This window comes from Telopea speciosissima, chromosome 3, assembly GCF_018873765.1.
Source record: "Telopea speciosissima isolate NSW1024214 ecotype Mountain lineage chromosome 3, Tspe_v1, whole genome shotgun sequence".
NCBI classification, from domain to species: domain Eukaryota; kingdom Viridiplantae; phylum Streptophyta; class Magnoliopsida; order Proteales; family Proteaceae; genus Telopea; species Telopea speciosissima.
This window is the reverse complement of record NC_057918.1, coordinates 38,497-57,695: the sequence shown is the minus strand read 5'-3', so window position 1 is coordinate 57,695 and position 19,199 is coordinate 38,497. Positions and strand designations below refer to the sequence as shown.

At 42.3% G+C, this 19,199-nt stretch overlaps 1 protein-coding gene across 2 annotated transcripts in view; it reads right to left on the bottom strand.

The window, feature by feature from the left end:
- The window catches only part of LOC122655292 (ankyrin repeat domain-containing protein 2A-like), a 47,407-nt gene that overhangs the window by 19,648 nt on the left and 8,560 nt on the right, over positions 1 to 19,199 (bottom strand). The gene's annotated exons all lie outside the window — the stretch shown is intronic.

Sequence of the window (19,199 nt, the reverse complement as noted above, 5' to 3'; positions counted from 1 at the left end):
AAACGAAACTAACGAAAGGGAATTGATTGCCAGAGGCAAAAGCACCTACTACGACAAGGAATCTCTTGTTCTTCTCTGTGTTTACACTTTCTTTTTGTTATACGATTATTATTTATCCCTGTCCTGAGCGGTAGTTGCAGGCCTATTCAGATTAATCATCTCCCACATTTTTAATCTAATTTGATTGAAATTTCGGTGGAGGGTTCTCCTTCCATTGGTGACCCAAACCTTAGGAACTAATTATCCAATTCCTTCCCCTGATGAGATTGATTTCAGCAACCATGTCTGACATCTACGCTACTGCCTGGGTAGATTTCAGACTTCAAATTCTTCTTTCACCTACTGTTTGGGTTGGTTATTTACTTGCTTTCAAAGAGACTAACAGTAGGGATTCTCATCTTGAAATCTCCAACGAAATCGTGGTCTTATGACTGACTTCTTCTCATCAAACTCAATCTGGGTTTTCCCTCTTTTGAAGAAACTACCGTGAGGTTGAAAAAGGGCAAGTTCTGAAAATTACAAATACCCTTTATCGAGGGACAGTATCCTGCCCCTATGGACGTTGTGAAGCAGAGATTGCAGTTGTGGACAGCCCTTATAGTGGAGTAAAGGATTGTATGGTGAGGATGCAAAGGGAAGAAGGGAGAACAGGGGATGGTTGCTGCTGGGAATCCTGGGATTACAGGGGCTCGACCACGGTGCTGGCAATGTTGGGGTTGTAGATTCAAGAGGTTCTGGGCGAGGGCACTGATGACAATGGTTGCAGGATTTAGGGGGTTGCAATGAACTATTCACTGGTTCTGTGGAGGAGGAAGAAGAGGAAAGAGAGGAAGGAGGGGAGAAAGAATAGAAGGGAGAAGAAGAAGATGATGAGAAAGAATAGGAGAAGAAGAAGAAGAATAGAAGGTAGATAGCATACGGACCAAGCTTCACTTGGAACTGGACTGGAATCTCACAGAACACGGGTGGGGGAGGTGGTCGGCGGGTTTCATCGGCAGCAGGGTGGGGGTGGAGTTGCAGGAAAGGGATTACAGGAGGAGGAAGAAGAAGAAGGAAAAAAATAAAAAAGGGTAACACCTGTTGCTTGAATTGAAAATGGTAGAAAAAAGAAAAGGGGCAAAATTCATTTAGAAATAAAACTAACAGAGTTACTACTCAGGGGTACGGACGTAATTTTTAAATCCCAGGGGTGGTAGTCATAAATTTCCCTTATTTATTACATTCTGTAATTACTTACAGTTCTTCGCCTATTTATAAGCTTTTCATACAACCTGCTCTGTTTTCCGATTTTCAGCAACTTTTTTTTTCCATTGGAGCTCCTAAACTCTATTTTCTTAATAATTTCTAGTTGAAGTCTGATTGCAGGGCAGACCGATTCCATCCATACAGTTTCAGCCCAATCTGGTCTGTTTTGAGCAGTCCAGCTTTGTCGCTAGTTGGAACCCTTGGCTGATTTGCGTTAACGAGAGGTAGAAGAAAGATGAGATTTTATTATACTTACTATTAAACCCTGTTCATTTATATTACAATAAAGCCCCTGTTTCTGAACTTCAATTTTATTTATTCCCACTCTTCTTTAATTTCCGGAATAGTCCATTCTTTTGAAATTTTAACTCCAGGTATATCCCAGCTATTTACTTACTTTTAATGACTTGTTTGCTTCGAAAATTTACAGATTTGCCACTGAACCTTTATTTTGAAATACCTACCATTCTTGTGGGCCCATAGCGAACCCGTAATCAAGGTATTGAATCCGGGATTGCATCAAATTGGTATCAAAGCCAAATTTCTGGCAGTTACTAACCATGATAGGTCACATCATCTACACCGAGTTGCACAAGCTACATCGGGAATTGGCTGAGAATCAACAAAAGAGTGAGGCCAAGCTTGAGGCCAGGCTTGAGAGGAATGAGGATAAACTTGACAAAGTTATGAAAGAGATTCTTGCTTTATGAAGAGAACCGACAAACAAGTTGAAGCACTAACATCTACATCAGCTCCTCAGTTTCATACCTTACGGATCGAAGATACACCTCGAAGGCATCAACCTGATCCAGTTATAACCCAGGACATCAATCGGCAATTTTCTGATAGGGACTATGGCATCAAATTTGAGGTTCCAAGGTTTACTGGTTAAAAGGGGGCCAGAGGAATTTCTTGATTGGCTTACCAAGATTGAAAGGATTTTCACTTATAAATCCTTTTCAGACAAGAAAAAGTGTGAATTCATCCTCACCAAGTTTATTGGGTATGCATGTTCATGGTGGGATGTGTACTACAGTCAAGGCTTATCAGGCGACTTGGACCCGTTACTAATTGGGAGGTCATGAAGCAGATTCTGAACGAGAAATTCGTTCCTCCTAATTACGAGAAGGTACTGTTTCACAAATTGCTCAATTTTCATCAAGGCAACAAGGATGTGGATACCTACACGCTAGAGCTCCATAAATTATCTTCGAGATGCTGACTTCAAGAAACAGACCAATGACGGGTTATGAGATATATCAACGGGCTAAGTACTGAGAATCGATTAGAGTTAGCTAACACTTATTTCAGGTCAGTTGATGTGGCAGTAGTTTTTGCCAAGACAACTGAAGAAAAGTACATTTATCTGAAGAATATGCTCAAGAGTCCTTCAGTTTCTAGGCCTCCACCACGGATTGAAGAAAAGAATCTTGAACCCTGCAAAGTGGAAGAAAAGAAGCCAAAAGTTAACAGAGACAATGAACAGTTTAAGAACATTGTGAGCCATAACTGTGGCAGGAAGAGTCACTATGGCGGTAAATGTCCCAATAAGTCTCGTCCCATAAATGTAGCAGGGAAGCAACCAATAGAGTAGGATGACGATGATGATGTAAATTTATACCCTTATCCTTTATAGGATGATGATCTTGATGATGATGATGAAGTAGAAGCTCACTCCGCTAGTCATGCATCATTCTTAAATAGACAAGTTTATAAAGCACCCCTCTTCAGACAAAGGGTATTCTTCACGGTGTTGATTCAACAGATGTTCATACAGTTGTTGATACCTGGGCAGAAGCTAATTTCGTCTTTGTAAAATTTGTTCAAGCACACAACCTTCCATAGAAGCATCTTTTCAAGAAAATTCATGAGCAAAGTTTTGGACCTATAGCTCGAGAAGAGGTCACTACAATAGTGCGAGTACACTTGCAATTTGGACCATTATAGTACCATGGGCCTTGCCCAGTTACTTCGTTGGTGCACTGCAACATTCTTCTAGGGCGATCTTAGTAACGACATGCTGGTATTCACTACGATGGGGCATGGAACACCACCAAAGTAAAGCAAGGAGGGCGTATGTTTCTAATGTTCCCTCATGGATTGAAGAATACGTTGCTGCGACAACAGAGTTCCCCTCCTTCAATATTGGATCACTCTCTCCTCCCCACTCATGGAGTTGCAGTTCAATCGTTTACCTCAAGATACGTGCCACCTCGGCATTGAAATAATTACAAGGGTATCTTAGGAGTACGACCTAACTCGACGGAGTCAAGTTCTTTTAAAACCAGAAGAGTCGATGCAGGAATGATGGCTAAGAGTTACTACTTACTAGTTTTATTTTTCTCTTATTTTTAGTTCAATCTGTGGTTTGGTTAAGTAGTTTGGGTCAGTTTAAGTGGTCATGTGACAACTTAATTGGTTATGTTAGATTTCCAACATAGGATAGTAGTTTGTAGCTATTTTTATCTTATTTTAGGGAGTCATGTTTGAGACAAACTTCCATGCGTGGGAAGAGTTATAGTCAGATTAGGAATGTGTTTTAGTTTTCTTAAAAAACAATGTTTGTAAGGGCCTTGCCCACGATATTGATAGTTGAATGAAGTCTTGATTTGAGATTCTTACGCTGTTGTGTGATGTGGCTGTGCGACTAGCTCTTCTTCTTCCCTTTTCTCGGTTCTAAAATCTCCTCTTTCACAGGTCTGATCTTATAATACCCTCTTACTTTTATTCCTCCCATATCCTTCTTCTTTTCACCTCTCATATCCTCTTCCCCTGTCCTAGGCGGTACCTTATTTTAAAACTAATTTTAGACCTCTATTTTTTGTTCATAACTTCATTATGAGTTGTTAACTAGCCCTGGAATTTGGAATTTAAGTTTTTTGCATCGTTATCTATTTTATTCTGTAATTACATATCAGTTTCTTCACCTGTTTATAAGCTTTTCATAAACCTGCTCTGTTTTCCGAATTTCTGCAACATTTTTTTTCCATTGGAGCTCCTAGATTCTATTTTCCTAGTAATTTATGGTTGAAGACTGATCACAGGGCAGAGCGACTCCATCTTTACAGTTTCAGCCCAATCTATTCTGTTTTGAACAGTCCAGCTTAGTCGCTAGTTGGAACCCTCCACTGGTTTGGGTTAACGAGAGGTAGAAGAATATGAGATTTATTATATTTACAATTAAACCCAGTTCATTGATATTACTATTATGAAACTAAAACTCGCAAGATCTCGGTTTTTCCCAGGGTCGAGACGAGATGCGATACAACATAAAAAAAGGTGCAATATCTCGTCGAGATCTCGACCCGAGATCTCGAGATCTCAGGTCAACCCAGATGTCGACCCAACTCACCTTATATTACTTCCAGATCTCGTGAGAGAGTCGAGATCTAGACTCTGTCTCAAGCTATCTTGTCTGAGAGGCTGTTCCATGACTGAGACTGTCATGTTGGTATACAGACACCTATCTATGCAAACCTTGGTATACAGACACAAACAAACACTTGTTTATATTATTCATAAATAAGCAAATACCCCCTATTTGAATCGAATAAAAATAGTTAAAAAATCAAATTCCAAAAGGGAAAAAAAGTCAACCCCACAGTTCAAGAACAAAAACTGGATTTTCGGCAATAGGTGCAATTTTCAACTTTCTGGTGTTGGGGTTTTTCTCAAATCTAAAAATTCCATATATCTTAATATGGTAAAACATTGCTAAATACCAAAAGTGCGGTAAAATATTCATTTGTTTTGATGTCCAAAAAATATTTTCATTCAAAGCGCTTTTGATAGCATTCGTGCACACTAAATTAAGTTTGACCGATACATAACTCCTTCAATATAAATCAAATTAAAGAAATCTTGGACTTGTTGGAAAGCTTTCAAAACAAAAAAAAACAAAAAAACATTTACTTAAATGATATTAGGCATAAATAAGTGTTTGTCCTAAATTCTGGTATAACTATATAAGTGTCTGTCTTGGTTTCCCACTAAGTGAAACTCCTATTTGGACTTTGTTTTTGCAAAATCTGATAGTGCCATTGTGTTTAAATGGCCTAAAATAGGCTAAGTACCAAGTTTCAGACCCAAACTAGGTCTAAAACCCACCGAAACCAGCCTTCAAGTTGAAAAAAAAAATTACACCAACTCGACTGAGATCGCCCGTGATCTCGAGTCAACTCGGTTTTTTCCAAGGTCGAGACCTGGTCGAGTTCCGAGTTTTAGTTCCTTGATTGCTATAAAGCCCCTGTTTCTGAACTTCAATTCTATTTATTCCCACTCTTCTTTAATTTCCAGAATAGTCCAGTACTTGGACAGCTTTTCTATTTATCCCTCTTGGGTCAACAAACCACTTCCATTTCCTATTCACAACTCTTCCCCTTTCCTCCATTCCCACCAACCTGACACCGTTTCAAAAGGAAAACCCTAAAATGGTTCTCCATCTGTTTAGCAAAAGACGGGCACCTATGGAATAGATCACAGGACTTCATGAGAACCTATTCCAATAGTAACTCCCAAATAAGAAAAAGCTTGGAACAAGAACTCACCGAGATCTGGGTAATATCTCGGCTTTTTGCAAAACCGAGACGCAATGTTAGGTGAAATAGAAGGAATGCATTGTCTCGACCGAGATCTCGGTGGTCTCAGTCATCTCGCTGGGAAAACTTGGCACATAGAAACTTACTTATGCCTAACATCATTTAAGTAAATGTTTTACTTAAGATATTATTCATAAAGAAACAAATATCCCCTATTTGAATCCAATAAAAATAGTTAAAACATCAAATTCCAAAATGATAAAAAGTCAACCCCCTAGTTCAAGAACAAAAACTGGAATTTCGGCAGTAGGTGCAATTTTCAACATTTAAATGTTGGGGGTTTCTCAAATCTATAAATTCCACAAATCTTAATATGATAAAGCATTGCTAAAAACCAAAAGTACGATAAACTATTCATTGGTTTTGATGTCTAAAAAAATATTTTCATTCAGAGCAATTTTGACAGCTTTCACGCACACCAGAAGTGCAGCAAAATGTCCATTCCTTAAAAGGGGGGGTTGACTTTTTATCCTTTTGGAATTTATTTATTTATTTATTTTATTGGATTCAAATAGGGGGTATTTGCTTATTTATGAATAATATCTTAAGTAAAACATTTACTTAAAGGACAAATTTCACGGACACCCCCTCTAAGTATTCAATATGTCACAGACTTACCAAACATGGTCAAAATGGCAACCTTCCCCCTGACGTTAAACACAGTTAGTACCCAAAGGTGAAATATCCATTTTACCCCTTAGTTATTTAAAAAAACAAGATAAAATATCCATTTTAACCCCAAAGTTGAAATGTCCATTTTAACCCTAAAATATCAACTTTCCCCCTTCTTCCCTCTTCTTCCCTATTCAAACAATCTACCCCCTCCCCCAAACCCTAACTCGATTGGCATTTTCAATCTCAAGCCTCCCTCTCTCACTGTCGGCAGCCCCTCACTGCTCCTCTCATCTCCATGACTCGAAAGGCGAATCAGCATTCGGTGAGCCGACAACCGGTGTAGGTGGAGACTTTGCTGGAGCATCACTAGCTCCCAGCGCATCGGCCGGAGCATTACCGTTGGGTGCATCATTCAGTAGATGGTTGCTTTCAAGAAACTGCAATTAGTGATTAGTCAAAATATCAGAATCTCTCCATATCATATCTCTATATCACTAATCCGCCGTAAGGTTTCAAGATCATCATTGGATAAGCGACGGAGGCTACCAATCACCGACAAGACAGACATCGATCGAATTCTTAAAAAAGAAGATTGTTTCTTCCATGTCAGGCGATTGAAGAAGGAACGAAGGAGGAAACTCGGAGAGAACGTGTATTTGTCTGATCCAATCGAAATCCTACTGGAAAAAATCGCTCCTCTAGAAAAGATTCTGCTCCGATGGGATCCCGGGACTAAACCATCACAATTCGGGTTGATGTCGCCGCATTACAGTCAGCTTACATTTCCGGAATTTCTTTACAGAGGCCAAAGGGTGGGCTTTGGGCTTGTAGTTTTTTTCGTTTTCTTCTTTCGTTTCCAGTACTTAGGGTTAAAGTTAGAGAAAGAACAAAGCAGCTGCTGCTGCTGCCCTGCCCTCGGAAATGGAATCAGTCAGAGAGAAACCCCAAAAAAAAAATATTCAAGTTTTCTTCTCTAGTTACAATCTCAATCAATACTAGTCAGAGTTGAGTTATATGAGTTGAGTCACATCTGTGAATGAACCGCCCAAGCAAACATCAAAAACCCAAAAGTGGAGGAAGAGGTTAATCACTAAGCAGGGGAACCAATAAGGGGAAAAATCAAATGAAAACAAAAAGGAAAAAATATTCTCTTTGCTCTGTCTCTGTTTTCTGTTGCTCGTTTCTCGTTAATCCTGAAAACCAATTTTCTCCCAAATAGCGTTTCTGACCTTACTTAAGTCCCTACCTTTGAGTGTTTTTCCAATCCGTTCATGAACACTAAAGGAAGCAACCCGAGTCCTTGCAAATTGTTTCCCTAAGAACTCATGAGGAGGGATTCTGGAATCATCATCGTCATCGTCCAGTCATCATCAAGCTCACTGTCACTAACTTTCCAGCGACTAATTCTTAGTGGGTATCTCATATTAGATTTAAACAAATAAAACAAATGAAAATTAATTTCATCTTACCATTGGATGGAACTGCAATCGCAACGGACCTGAACTCTGCTAGGGCATTCTTAGTTGCTCTGGTTCTCTGTTGCTTTTCTTGATAATTAGGGTTTTATCTCAATCGTTCGGCGATTACCTGAATTTAGGTTTTATTGCCCGATCGATAATCTTCTCAACCCCCCCCCCTCAAAAATGAAGAAAAAATTCCCAAATTATTGATACTCTTCTTTCAATGAATCAAAGATGAAAATTTCCTCCCTCGCATTCCCCAACCCATCATCCACGAATGTTCAGAGAGACCATGAGGCAGATAAAAAGTTAAGGGCATTACGGATAGTTCACATTATGGTGAGGGTAATTTTGCCGTTTAAAAAGAGTTAACAGCCACTTAACTGCGGAGACCTAACAGAGTTGATTAAGTTGAAATAAAGTCATAAAGTACGGGGTGTCTCTGACATTTTGACCAAGTTTGGTAAGTCGATGACATATTGAATACTTACAGGGGGTGTCCGTGAAATTTGCCCTTACTTAAATGATATTGGGCATAAATAAGTGCTCTATCCTAGTTTCTGGCATAAGTAACTGTATGTCCTGGTTTCCCACCAAGTCAAACTCCTATTTGGACTTTGATTTTTCAAAATCTGATAGTGTCATTGTGTTGAAATGGCCCAAAATAGGTTGTATACCAAGTTTCATGACCAAACGAGGTCAAAAACCTACCGAAACCATCGAACGAGTTCAGGAAAAAAAAGTGCACCAACTCGCCGCGATCTTGGTCCAACTCGGTTTTTGGCCTGACCGAAACCAAGTCCAAAACCGAGTTCTCAAACCATGAGAAAAGTTAGAGAACTCACCAACAAAAAAGTCCTGATTAAGAAGCATTTTTGCAAATTGACTGTGATGTAGTCCTAGGTAGGAGAAGTCCCACTAGGAGCCAAGAGAATAGGATCACCTAACAAGGCTGGCCGATTGGGACAGCTTAGGCTAATTAGGGCAGAAATTAGGGTTAGGGTTGAGTAATGGTAATGGGGTTTATAGGGTTTTAATAAGCAGGTCTAGGAGGCTTTAATGGCATATAAATATTAGGGTTTGGAAGGGTTCTAAAATTCTGCAATATTGGGCATAATTGAACTTTAGGGTTTTGGGTTTGGGTTTTAGGTTTTAGATTCTAGGCTGAAACTAGGTTTAAAGTGAGAATTTGGGGAAGGGGTTTGGATCGAGTGGCTAGGGCAGTGAGGAGATGACTCGATCTTAATTTGGTGCAGTTTTGATGGTGGGAAGTAGGTGATCTTTGATGGGGTTTTAGGGTTTTAGGGTTTTAAATGACAATGGAGGCTTACAGTTCAGGTCGAGTGGAGGTACTGGTATGGAGAGGTTATGTTCTGATTTTGGGTGAATATAGGTGAAGGATGAATGCTGGAATGTATTTAGAAAAGCTAGGGTTTTGGGGAATCGATTAGGTTAGATGGGGGGAAGAAGAAGAGAAGGATAACTTGCAGAAACCGTAAACACTTACTGAATTAGCAGATCTGCAACAACAGTAGCTTGGAGAAACTTGATTGAAGAAGAAGAAGGACTCCCGATCTACAAGATGCAAGAAGTCACCGGAATCCACCAGCCCTCACCCTTGATATGACTCACAAGGGGTCTTGATATGACTCACAAGACAATTCTCAGAAGAGAGAACCAGCAGCAGCCAGAGCGAGCAGCAAAATTCGATTTTTTTTTTTTTAACATAATTGGTGGGGGAGCCTTCCCATGATTTTTTATTAATAATAAGGCCATAGGCCAAAACATAATACAACTCTAACTCTCCTTCCTCAATCGTGGATGGGAGTAGTTAGATTAAAACAATTCAAACTCTCCTTCCTCAATCGTGGATGAGAGTAGTTAGATTAAAACAACTTAAACTTAAAAGGAAAAGACTCATCTACCCCTAATGACTTAAGACAACTTAAAACAACTTAAATAAAAGAAGATTCCCTACTAGCCAATAGGAGCATTTCACTTAAATTAGACCAATTGAACCAATTGGATGCAACCAATTTAGACCGGTTCAATTAAAAACATAAAATAAAAACTAAGTATAGAGCTGAAATAACTAAACTAAGGCTCCTACTAAAACCCTAGGCTTAGGGTGGCTTCTTCAATTTGAGGAGACTAAGGTCTGCATCAGACTGTTAACCTCAAAAAGCTTAAAACTTCCCAGGCTTCTTCTATCTTCTGAAAACTTGATCCGACTTTAATTAAAGCAAAACAGCACCCAAGAAACATTCAAATCATCAATCGACCATCCAAACCTGGTAGGAACCCACAATAAAGCCATGCACAAGCCCGATTAATATTCCCTGATGAGCACATTTATGTGTGAAATCTTAGGGCATAAAGCATGCATTTTACCACATTGGACAGAGTTACTCGGTGCTTTCTTGTGCTTTTCAGGTTTTTGGGCTATTTTATGCTATTATGGACTATCGGGAGCTGCATGACCGAATCTACACGTAAAGTCACCATTTTTCTTTCCATGGTTGTAAAGAGGACTAAATTTCAAGCAAGATGGACGTGACGGAACGCAATTTCGCATTCGTTTAGACCTCCATGCAATTGATTATTCTTTTTAGGCCAGGAAAGAATCATGGGTCAGAAAGGAGCTGGAATGCAAGCCCATAGCCATTTTGCCACTTCTCAAGGGTGTTTTTGGCATCAAAGAAGGTACTTCTAATCAATGGTTGAGATCTACTGCAAGTACAGGACCATTTCGGCAATTTTCCAATCTTGAAGAGAGAGAAGAGCTGCTACCCACATGGGGGGACCCATACCGTCAAGCTTCCACAATTTTTTGGGGTGCACCAGGGTTCCACGGTTTTTAAAGGGTGCACCCTCCATGTTTTTTCTAGAGGACAGCTTGGGTATTTGAATTAATTCATTGAGTGGAATTCGAATCATCATCATCACTCTCTCTCCTCCAACTTTCCAAGGGTATTTTTGGGATTTGAATATGGATAGATTGCTTTTGGAGAAGATTCTCTCATCCTTGGAAGGTTGAAAAGTCAAACATTAAAGATGCCTTGATCACTTTACTTGGAGAAGACTCCTGCAAAGAAAATGAAGCAGTAGAATAGAATTAGAAAGTCACTTTTTAGAACATAGCAGGTTTAGGGAGCCAAGCTTTGTATTTCTCCCTCTTTCTATTTTTGTCCTTTTTTTCTTAGGATTCAAGCATTGTAAAGGAGGAAGGAGAAGAGAATATTCTCGTATTTTTGGGATCCTCTCTCTCACACTCTCTCCCCTCCACGGTTTTAGAAGGAGAGGAGCTCTCAAAACCTTGGAGCCCCTCTCCCTCTTCTCCCCTCTCCTCTCCTTCCCTATAAATACCCATAGCCATCTCTTATAAAGTTGTTCAATTAAGTAGTGAAATTTCACTCGTTTTTCATCTCAGCCTCATCCAAAAATCTAAACCCTAATTCCCCATGAGTGATGTCATGAGCTCCAACCCCTCTCCCTCCCCCCTCCTCCGGCTTCCACCTCCCCAACCTCCACCACCAACCCCTCTTCAACCGCCACCACCACTCACTACCCCCCCCCCCCCGATACCACCACCCCCTCCACCTCCACCTTCCCTCAACCACCATCAACTCTCCCTCCTCGCCTGGCTCCACTTTACCCCCTGTCCCCACTATCCCTTTGGGGCCACAATCCTAGACTTCAACTTCAACCACAGCACCTGAAGGCGTGCCTGAAACTTCAACTTCTCAGACTTCTCTCTCGGTTCCATCGTCGACCCCAGCAACCATTCCGATGGAACCAGGAAGCCCTTCAATCTCACCTCCTTCCATTTCGGTTCCATCGTCGACTCCAGAAACCCAATCGATGGAAATAGCAGGCCCCTTGCCCTCTCTGGATACTCCCCTGGTTCCATCGTCGACCACAACACCTCTTTCAATGGAATCAACAGGCCTCGAAGGTTTCATGAACCAGCCCAATGCTTCGATCGACCTGCATCCCCGTGGAAGATCTTCATCTCGTCGCTGCAGCCGGAACAACCAGAATCGTCGTCGCAGTGACAAGACGCCACCTTTGATGGAGCCCTCGATTTCTGCCCCCGACATCGCCGCTGTCTCTGTCACTGGGAATCACTGTGTGTTGTCTGAGAAAGTTGCAGTAACCCTCGACCAGTCGCTGCTGACGGCTCACCAACCTCAACTGGAAGATACGCCTGACAACGTTATCTCCTCCTTACCGGAAATGGTCTTCTGCAGGTCTGATTGTGTCTCTGAGAGTTACCTGGTAAGCGGCAATAGCCATTCGCGTGAAAGCCTCTCGACTGTTCAGCCAAGGTTTGACCCCCCTCTTCGTCTTGTTTTATTCCCCTTGGTCTATTTACTAATTTACCCCCTATTTTACCCACCCCCACTTTGCCCCCCACTCATCACCCCCCCCTCTACACAACTCTAGACCTCTTGCGCTTCAACCCAATCCCCTGATTGGCCCATCTTCTCGGCCCAATTCCCCACCTCCCTCCCCCTCTTTCTCTCGGTCCATTAACTTGGCCCACCCGAAACTCATTACCCAGTCCAAATCCTTTTTCAACTATAACCTTCCTATTTTCCAACCCCCAGCCCACTTATATCAATTATCCTACCCCAATCCAAAGCCCATCTCTGAGCCCACCCCCCCCATTCACCGTCAGTACCACTCCCTTTGACCAACTCTGTGCCCCTCAAACCCTCTCTCGATCCACCTCTGTGCCCCTCATCCCCTCCTTGGAACCCCCTTTGTCTCCACCGCCCCCTTCCCCTACTCAATTGACCCGATCTACTTGGTTCCACCCCCTTTCTTCCTGGGGTGGCTTTACCTCTCCCTTCTCATAGGCCCCTTGTCGCTAGCCCAGTTGTTGCCTACACCCGCAGACGTCACAGAAGCACTCCTCCTAGGATTTCGGTGCCCACCCAATCCCAATAGTCTCCATGTTTTTTGGATTTCTTTGGAACTTCCGAGGCCTTAATTCCTTGGCTAAGCACCTCGAGATTCAATCCTTCATCAAATCCTCCAACTCTTCCTTTTGTGCCCTCCTTGAGACACGTGTCCTTCAGGACAACGCGTCCCGCATCGCTGCCTCCATTGCTCCTTCATGGTCCTTCCTGTCCAACTATAACCACTCTCCTTCTGGCAGGATCTGGATTCTCTGGGATCCCTCCAAGCGCAGTATCTCCCTTTCCTACTCTTCTTCTCAATATGTCCATCTCCGTCTTTCCTTTCACAGTTCTCCCTCTCCATTCTTTATTTATGTGGTCTACGCTTGCAATCAGGCCACCGACCGTCTTCCCCTCTGGACCGATCTCTCCCTCCTCAAGACCGGCATGGACTCTCTCCCCTGGGGAATCGACGGTGATTTCAATGTGGTTCGTTCCCAACTTGAGAAAGTAGGTGGCAGACCCATTGATCTCTCGGCGGTGGATCCTTTCAATGATTGCATTGAGGATCTTGGTTTGGACGACCTTCATTGGTCTGGATCCCTTCTCACTTGGCACAACCGTCGTGTCGGCCCGGACCGCATCGCCTACAAGCTTGATCGTTTCCTTGCCAATGAAGCCTGGCTATCCTCCTTTCCCCACTCCCACGCATCTTTTCTTCTCCAAGGTCTCTTAGACCACTGCCCCTGTCTCATCCACATCTAGCCTTACTCCTCGTTTGGTCCCAAGCCTTTCAAATTCTTTGACATGTGGACTTCTCACCCCCTTTATCACGACACTATCGTGAAAGCTTGGTGAATCCCGGTCTCGGCCCCTTCGCAGCCCCTGATTGCCCTAGCTAGAAAGCTTCGCAACACCAAAGTGGCCCTCCGCCGATGGAATTTCTCCACCTTCGGCAATATTCTCTCCAGGCTCTCTTCTTGTCGGTCTGATCTTTCAATGGTCCAATTTAAGCTCCAGTCTGACCCTCTCAACCCGGGCTTTGCCTCTGATGAGAAGAGACTCTCCGAAGAGCTCTCCTCCCTCTCCCTGCTCGAGGAGAGCTTCCTGCACCAGAAATCCCGATCCAAGTGGCTAGAACTTGGAGATTCGAATTCCGCCTATTTCCATCGCTCCCTTAAAGCCAGGCAAAATTCAAACTCCATCTCCCATCTTACATCCGCTGATGGTACCTCCCTCACTTCCCCCACTGATATTAAAGAGGCCGTCTCCTCCTTCTCCTCTCTCTTCAACCCCTCCCTCTCCCCTACCCCTATCCCACCGGGGCTCATTGATAAATTCATCCCCTCTTCCCTCTCTGCCTCCCTCATTGCCATTCCCTCCGATGAGGAAATCTCTTTGGCTATCCTCTCCCACAAGGCCAATAAAGCCACTGGCCCAGATGGCTTCAGTATGGGGTTTTTTCTCAGCCGCTGGGACTCTATCAAAGGTGAGGTGTTCAAAGCTATCCGCAATTTCTTCTTCAAGCCGGGTCAACTTCCTCAGATCAACCAGACCTTTATTTGCCTTATCCCAAAAAAAGATGGGGCTTCTTCTCTGTCTGATTTTCGGCCCATCTCTCTTTGCAACCTCATCTACAAGTTCATTGCTAAGATTCTTGCCAACCGAATCAAGGCTGTCATTCCCTCCCTTGTCAGCCCCAACCAATCGGCCTTCATCTCCAGCCGAAGCATTGCGGACAATATTATTCTCTGCTCTGAGATTGTTAGAGGATTTGACCACAAATCTCACTCCCCCGCGGCCCTCCTGAAAATCGATCTTCACAAAGCCTTTGACTTGATCCGTTGGGACTTCATTTGTGATGTTCTCTCCCTCATGGGTTTCCCCCCTGTTTTTGTCCGTTGGATCTATACCTGCATCTCTTCCCCCTCCTTCTCTGTGCTTGTCAATGGCACCCCTGCAGGTTTCTTCCGCTCCAAGGTAGGCATTCACCAAGGCTGCCCCCTCTCTCCTTTCCTCTTTTCCCTTGCCTTGGAAGTCCTTTCTAGAAGCCTCTAAGCTAAGACTGACCTTCATCTCATATCTCCCCTCCCCAAGTGCAAGCACATCAATCTCTCACATCTAGCCTTTGCAGACAACCTGATGATCTTTTCCAAGGCCTCCCACTCCTCTATCTCCGCCATCATGGACTCTCTTCACCTCTTTGAATCTCTCTCCGGCCTTCGTGTCAACCTCCTCAAGTCCAAAATCTTCCTCTCTGGTATCCCGGATTCTACCAAAGAGACTCTTCGTCAGCTCACTGGCTTCACTATTGGCTCCCTTCCAGTCACCTACCTAGGTCTTCCCTTGATTACTACCAGGCTTTCCAGCCACCACTGTACTCCTATGCTCGATAACATTCGCAAGCGGCTCCAGCTCTGGAAAGGCAAGTTCCTCTCCTATGCTGGAAGACTCGAATGTATTTGCTCAGTCCTTCAAGCCTCTTACCTCTATTGGACCGGTATATTCAACATCCCTAATTCCACCTGTAGCAGAACTGAATCTAAAACCGAACCTGTAGCAAGACAACTAGAAGAAGAAAGCAAAGAAGAAGAAGAAGACCTGAGAAAAGAAGAGAGAGTAAAACCGAGAGAGAAAAGACTTCTCACGATTTAGTTTAATAACTAAATCGTGAGAGAGATGTTTATTTATAATAAAACATTAATGAATTACAATAGAAAACCCCAAAATACCCTTGAGACATAAAACTAATTAGAACTAACTAAAAAGAACCACAAAAGACATAAATAACCCCAAGCACCTAAACACGATAATCTTAACACCACCATTAGGGCCATTGAACGCATATTCCGTGCCTTCCTTTGGAAAGGAAAAGACACCACCAGATTTCTCCACTCGGCCAGCTGGAAGTCCAAATGCCTCCCTAAATCGGAGGGCGGTCTGGGCCTCCGCATTCGTGACTCTAACAAGGCGGGCATTCTTAAACTTCTGAGGAAAATCTCTTCCCACCAACACTCAATCTGGGTCACCTGGGTCCAGTCCTACCTCCTTAAGTCCGACTCCATTTGGACGGTCAAAACCCCGACGGACTCCTCTTGGATCTGGCGTAAGATTCTCTCCCTTCGCCCTCTTGCTCTCCAGGGTATCTCTATCTCCATTGCGGGTGGCACCTCCACTTCCCTCTGGCTTGACCCTTGGCACCCTCTTGGTATCCTCTACAACCTGTTTGGTCCAAGAGCAATCTATTCCTCTGGCCTCCCTAAGGGTGCCAAAGTCTCCGCTCTCATTTCCGCTGGCCGTTGGTCTCCCCCTCCTAACCTTAATCCAACCATCATCTCTCGGATCTGGCCAACTCTCCCCCCCATTCAGCCCAACACTCCCCATCAAGCGGACCGGGTTACCTGGCTTCCCTCCTCCAAAGGTACCTTCACCTCTTCTTCTGCTTGGAACCTCTGTAGGGACCCTAGCCCTCCTATTCCCTGGCACAACCTAGTCTGGTTTACTGGCCACATTCCCCGCCATAGCCTCACTGTTTGGAGAACCCTCAGACATTGCCTGCCCACTCAAGCCTTCCTCATCCACCGCACCATCCCAGCCTCCCCCTCTTGCAACCTTTGCTGGATTGGCCGAGAAGACACCAATCACCTCTTCTTTGATTGCCCCTTCACCTCCACCATCTGGAACAAGGCCTTGTCATCTATTTGGCCGCGGACTAGAAGGGCCAGGAGCTTTGACCGTGAATGGCTATGGTTGCTCAAGACTTTTCCAAGGAACTCAATATGTGACACTATTGAGAAGCTTGTTTTTAGTGTTGCAGTTCACCATATCTGGATGGAAAGAAATATTAGGAGATGGACTTCCAAATCTAGATCCTTCGATACGATTTGGAAAGCCATCTCCTCCAATGTTTCTTCCAAGCTTAGCTGTATCCGTCAGAGACATAGCAAGGACAACTTTAGAAACAGGCATATTTTGACTTTTTGGGGCCTTGATATTGCCCTTTTGCGGCCTCCCTCCCCTGCGTAGGCTGGCTGGTCGCCCCCCTGCTTCTATTCTTTTCTTTCTTGTACATTTGTTCCCCTTTCCTTTCCCCCTCTTGGGGTTCAGTAATATATTCATTTACAAAAAAAAAAAGGTAGTGAAATTTCTCTTATTCTCCTTCTAATTTTTGGCTTTCTAGTCTTAGTTTTGATTTCATGAATTTAATTCCATGGTTGTAATGATTTTAATTCAAGCTTTAATTTATGTCTTCAATATGGTTGTAATCCTTTTTCTAGTCTAAGTTCCTAAGTTTGTGGTAAGACTTGGAGATTTAGAAGAGGAAGCCATGCAAGGATTATTCAAGTGTTCAAGCTTCTTCAATTTCATTCATGCAAGGCCTAATTAATTCATGTACTTTCAACTTTGGTAGAAGGGAGTATTAGTTCTTAATTCTATTTTTAGTTTCTTCTTCTTCTTAATCTCTTATTTTTATTTTTAGTTTCTTCTTCTTCTTAACCTTCTAATTCCTCCATTAATTTTATTTTAATCACACTCTCACCACCTCTATTCTCTCCATTCTAGTAGGACTCTAATTCTCCATTATTTTTATTTTATTCTCATTCTCTACCGCTCTAAATTCTTCCATGCTTTTATTTTATTGTTTATCATCATCATCATGCATTATGCTAAGCTTCTAATTTAATTACTTTTGTTTAAATTTCAGATTTGGTAGCACCATTTCAAGTTTGACATCAACTTCAATCAGGTTCAAGCTTCAATTAATTTGGTAGCGCCATTTCAAGTGTGACATCAACTTCAATCCGGTTCAAGCTTCAATTAATTAGTTCTATTTCTTTGATTTTTAGTTTTTGATTGTATGGTTGTGGCCATTTACTTCCTCCAATTTCGTCAATCCGCGTTAGATGCAATATAGGTTAGATGGATGTGTGGTAGGACGTAAATGCTTTTGAGTTAGGATCCGTAAGTTTAATTCAACAATTTAATTAATTTGGTTCACTTTGCATTGCTTTTAAGTAGTAAGATAGAGTGGCGTACATCTCCTTGAGTTCGACCCTAGCTACGATTGATCCGTACACTTGCGGTTATTATTTCTTGCAAACATTCCCTCAGGCCATAACCAGAATATTATTAATCTCAATCAAAAAATGTGTGACAGAAGAGGACTGACACTTTATTTATAGACTAGACTAACCCCTAAAATCCTATTTAGACAATGACTCAAAAATAAATCAGAATAGTAAAGGAATTCTTTTTCTAGACACGATTTATAATTCCTCATGACACTAGGTAACTAATTTAGACTAGTACTAAGAGTTTAACTCAAAAGCAAATAATAAAACCTAAAACTGACTTTAAACTCTGAAAAAACACTAGGAAAACAAGAAATACAATTAACTGAATTACTGAAATATTGTTGACCCTAACCTACCGATTACTGGGTTCATATTTTGGGCCTGTTACAATTTTAACCCATAAACTAGTCCAAGGCCCATAGAACCCATCCATAACCCAAAGTTAGTCCCGTCCAGGCCCAATCGGGCAGTCTTGCCTGTATCATGATCCTTGGTGCAGATCAATACATTCTTTCAGCAACTGCAATAGCCAGTGTGTCGATACTTGTCTCAATATTACCTGAAATTGTAGAACACTAGTTAGACTACAGTTGTCTCTTGACTGTTCTCCTTCCTCCTTCCATGGGGTGAGAGACAAAAAAAAACAAGTATTGTTTATTACCCTAGCCCACTGCCCTCTGTCGAAAATCAAAATAAACCACTGGGACTAAAAAAGTTCACAACTTTCCATTTCTTTAACTGCATTCAGTACCTCCAAGTAGGTTGAGGTTACAATTGTAAACCCCATCGGAAGTACATAAAGTTTTGTTCTCAAGATCTTCCACATATGACATCCTCCTCATCAAACATTAACTCTTCCCGTACTTCAATTCTACTAATGCGATTTGCTTTCCTTCTACCATTGGATTCAGTTCTTTGATTCCCCAGGCTTAATCAATGTAATTCTATTTCTGCTTCCATCTAATTTCTACATGATCAGTGGAGATTGCTAAAATCACCCTTTACAGCATTAAGATCACCCCATGTGATCACCCACCACTCCCCAAAAAATCTGGTGCAACTTCGAAAAAACATAATTTTTCAACAACGGCATACATGCTAATACTAGAAGAAGATGCAGATCTACTATATGTATTATTGTTTGACTGCTCTCTGAGCAGCTTCCTGTCACTAAAGAAGTAACCGAAGTAACAGCTACTGATATAACTTGTAAAACTAGAAAGAGATTAAAATATATATAACCAAGGTTGGTTACAACAAGATTGTAACCTTACTGTTTTTGCCCTGTCTTATTCCAAAAAG